The sequence below is a fragment of the Octopus sinensis genome, linkage group LG27 (genome assembly GCF_006345805.1).
Source record: "Octopus sinensis linkage group LG27, ASM634580v1, whole genome shotgun sequence".
Lineage (NCBI taxonomy): Eukaryota > Metazoa > Mollusca > Cephalopoda > Octopoda > Octopodidae > Octopus > Octopus sinensis.
In genome coordinates this window covers 4,079,941-4,084,940 of record NC_043023.1, presented here as the reverse complement: position 1 = coordinate 4,084,940, position 5,000 = coordinate 4,079,941, and positions in this window count along the sequence as shown.

The window sequence follows — 5,000 nt, the reverse complement described above, 5'->3', positions numbered from 1 at the left end:
ATAAGGTAATTTTCTAAAGTACAACAACAACAACAACAGCAACAAAGACAATCAATGACAACAACACCAACAATAACAATAACATCCATATTCATGTCTTTTTTTTCCACAGAAGGATGGTGGTGATATCGTACAAAAGACTCACGAAAAACCAACACAAACAGTAATCAAGCCTAATTAATTTCTTCGTATTTTTTCCTGCCAATTAAGTAAAATAGTGATGAGTCATATCGTAAAGATATTTGGAAGGTGTGGGCATGACTGGGAGGTTAAGGATTTTATCTGGTGTGCCCATGGTTTTGGTGTCTTCTCATCCCACTGGGTGTCAGTTTGGCTGAGTACCTTCTCATGTAGCTTTGGGCTCTCCAGTGTTTGTGAGGGAAACTTGATACACAGGGACGGTTGTTTGTTAGTATGTACTTAGTTACCTATTAGTAGTGCTCAAAAGATTCAAACTTAAAACCCGTATCTAATTTGACATTAAATGATGATGATGATGATACATACATACATATATATATATATATATAAATATATATATATATATGTGTATATATACATACACTCACACACACACGTGTGTGTATATGTGAATAACTGTATAGGCACAGATGTGGTTCTGTGATAAGAGGGCTTGCATCCCAGCCATATGTTTCCAAGTTCAGTCCCACTGTATGGCAACTTGGGCAAGTGCCTGAGTCCGACCAAAGTGATAAGAGTGTATTTGGCAGATAGAAACTGAAAGAAGCTAATCATATATAAATACACACACACATATATAAATAGAAGGTCTTACAGCTGTTTCTGGGATATTTATTATATCCCTTCATCGGAGACGGTGTGAGAGAATGGTAAAGCAATAGTTAATTCAGATAAGATACGAGTATAGAGTGAGGTGGAGGAATGAAAATAGATGTGAGATATGCAGGGATATTGCATCTCTAGATCCATTATTTAGGCAGAATGGTATACATATAAGATTCCAATACCCTGTTTACTCACAAGATATTGGAATCATATATATATACCATTCTGCTTAAATAATGGATCTACAAATGCAATATCCCTACATATCTCACATCTATTTTCATTCCTCATTCTATATTTCGTATCTTATATAGAATAACTATTACTTAACCATCCTCTCACACCGTCTCTGATGAAGGGATATAGCTGTAAGACCTTCTATTTATAAATGTTCTAAAATCTTCACAGCCTTGGTATGTACACACATACATATTTTGTATGTATATATAGGTAAGAATTTGCATCCCAACTGCATAGTTCCAGGTTCAGTCCCACTGCATGGCACCTTGGGCAAGTGTCTTCTACTATAGCCTTGGGCTGACCAAGGCCTTGTGAGTGGATCTGGTAGACCTAAACGAAAGAAACCCATCATGTATATGTGTGTTTATGTTTTTCCCTCTGTGATCATCCCCAACTATGCTTGACACCCGGTGTTGGTCTGTCTACATCCTTATAGCTTATTGATTTGGTGAAAGTGACTGATAGAATAAGTACCAGCCTTAAAAAGAAAATAAGTTCTGGGGTTGATACATTTGCTGTGCTGATGCCAGCAAGGAAAAAGCAGGTGTAAAAATGAAGCCAACATTGATGACGAGGAATATATTGCAAATATAAATAAATTGAATTTACAAAAAAATTGAAAAGTTTTGTAAGTTCAGATTTCAAAAGCAATGTTTCTCATGAGTGGAAAACAGTGATGAACTTTGATGACAACATTTATAAGAAAAAGAAAAGAGAAAACCTGTTAGCACTGCATTTGATGTGATTATGGGGAGAAAAGATTCTGTAGGGGTCACTGAATTGATAAGTCTATTTACACTGCTTCAACTTAGGGAGCAGTTCTTTAATTTAGAAAGGAATCTTGAAAGGTTGTGGCCTGTTCACCATGGCTATGTATCACTCTTTTGCTATGAACAGAATTAGAACGGATCTAATTCTCTTCTTTAATGGTTCTTTCAACCACAACAGACATGAATTTATTTCTGGATTTATCAATCTAATCAACTACTTTATCTCCAAAGAAATAAAGAAAAAGGGTGGGGAATCAAAGGTCCTTCCTGAGCTAAAAGGCTGGCTTCCCAGATTCTGTGGTATATATATTCCTCTTCTGGATGGGACACCAGTCTGTTGCAGGATTATTCAATTTTGTCAGCTGATAAGACTTGAGTAATATAAAATAAAGTGTTTTGCTCAAGAACACAACACATCATTGAGTCTAGGAATTGAAACCACATTCTCACCATCATGAGTGCAACACTAATTACTAGATCGCATACCTTTGCATATCCTTATAGAAATCCTGTTAAGAGTTATTAGTTATATCAATAAAATTTTCTAATGATACTGTCAATATTTTAAAAAATTTAGTTAGAAATATTGCATGAAGATTATCAAGCTGTTTTTAGAACTATTTTTAGCTCTAGTCAGTCATTGGAACATAATAAAATTAATGATAAAGTGTATTTTAGTAACCATGGACTAAATTAGGAACAGAACAATAGACCTAGTTATATCAGTTGGTATAATCCACTATGTAGTATGCAAATAGCCACACCAAGGGTTAAAATCTTTTTTCCCATTACTGAAGAAGCATTTCCCTTCAGAGTATAAATATAATAAGATCTTTATGAGCAATAATTATCATATTATTCTATCACAGGTGTAGGCATGGATGTGTGATCAAGAAGTTCACTTCCCAACCACATGGTTTGTGGTTCAGTCCTGCTGCACAGTACCTTGGGCATATGTACTCTAACTCCAGGCTGACCAAAGAAACCATACAAAAATAGATGTGTGTGCTTGTATGAGCGTATGTGAGGGTACATATGTTTAAATATTCTATAAGTTTCAGGCAAAAGATACCACAAAACTTTAACACTGGTCAACAAAATAAAACTTATATTTTCTGGCATAAACTCTTAGAGCTGTTTTAGACTAATTTCTGAGCGCTGATTCTAAAACTGACCTCAGATTTGCTCTGCCACATCACATTTTAGTGCCATCGGCATATACCTTTATTTACCTGGAGCATACAAAAAATTAACTTTACACTACTATTTGCAGGAATTTTGGCTGGATTGTCATGCTAATTTTGAACATGTTCAAGATGAGCTTTGCTTTAAAACCCTCCCTCTTCTTTTCAGGTGTGAACCGAGCCACTATGATCTAGCTATGGATACAACATCAAAAAGAAGGATGTGTTGTAATGACCCCAATATCTTCTGTTACATCTGTGGAAACTTCATTCCACAGGCTCAATGGCACAACATTAACAACTTTGTCAAGAAGGTGTATTTTGCTTACTTTAAAATAGTTCTTGGAAACTAGAATAACATTCCTTGTTGAAACTTGGTGTGATGAAGCAATTCATCAGAGCTCTTGATCACAGAGGGGACTACTTCAGGTATATATGTACAACCTCACCAAGTCTCAGTGTAAGAAGAAGAACAAGGCAGGAATATTTGACAGATCTCAAATGAGAACACTCATCAGGGATCCACATTTTGTTACAACAATGAGTGCAGTGGAATGCCTTCTCTGATGTGGTGTGGAATTTCGTTGGGAGCAGAAAAGCTGACAACTACCAAGCGAGTGTGGAGGAGCTGCTCTTGGGTTTGCAAGTACCTGGATGTAGAATGAGCAGTAAATTGCACTATTCTGCACTATTTCCACAGTCACAAAGAACCTGGCTGGTGTTAGCAAAGAACGAGGTAAACACTTTCATCAAGACCGATATAACTAGGCCTATTGTTCTGTTCCTAATTTAGCCCATGGTTAATAAAATACACTTTATCATTAATTTTATTATGTTCCAAAGATTGACTCGAACGAAAAATAGTTCTAAAAACAACTTGATAATCTTAAGGGAAGAATGCAACCAAGGCCAATGGGACTCAGATATGATGATAGATTACTCCTGGAGCTTGATGAGAGATGTTCCAGAAGCTGTGCACAAGAGATTGCCAAACAAGAGGAAGTTCTTGCAGTAATAAGATGATCAGAATGAAAGACCACAATGAAGAGAGATTTTGTATTCATATTTGGCTATTACCAAGTTTAATTCTTTCATGCTAATGTACATTTAGTCCCACAACTTTGTATTTTGATTTATTAGATTAATAAAAAGACATATTGGCCATTAAAAATTGCATCTACATATGTTTAATTCTTCCTTTAAGAGCATTAAATAGCTGTTTCTAGCAAAACTAAAAGATTTTATATTTCAAAAATCTGATGCCAGATTTGGAATCAGCATCCCAAAATTAGCTAAATGCTATTGATAAACCTGGTTTTTAACAAAATTATAATGCAACAAAACACAAAAAAAAACCCAATTAGGATACCAGTTGTGTGCATCCATAATGTTCAACATACCTTAAGATAAAAAAAGAACCCGTCCCCCAATCCCCAGCCCACAACCTACTAAAAATTAAACAAAATGTTAGTCTAGTTCCCTTTAAGAAAATAACACAAAACACAGACAACAGCCCACTACCTTAAGACAGTCCCATACTACCCCCTAAATTAAAATACCTTAAAGGCACCAAAAAAATTAGGGTTTCCCTACAGCTTAATTAAAAACAAATTTACAATAAACTTCCAATTTTTTTATAAGCAAAGTGAAATGTTACAAAAGCAGACTCCCTTAAAAAATCCAAACTCTACCCCTAAAAGCAAAAAAATACAATTAGACCACTAATTTTTTTTTTTCATCAACTAACAAAATAATTAAAGCAACAAATTCTCTTAAGAAAGGAATTCCCTTACTATAATCCTACTCCTGCCCCAAATGCCTTTAAAGAATTCAAGAGACCCAAAAATGTTACTATTTTATCAACAAATAATGATAATGGTTTCAAATTTTGGCACAAGGCCAGCAATTTCGGGGAGAGGTAAGTCAATTACATCGACCCCACTGCTCAACTGGTACTTATTTTGTCGACCCCGAAAGAATGAAAGGCATAGCTGACCTT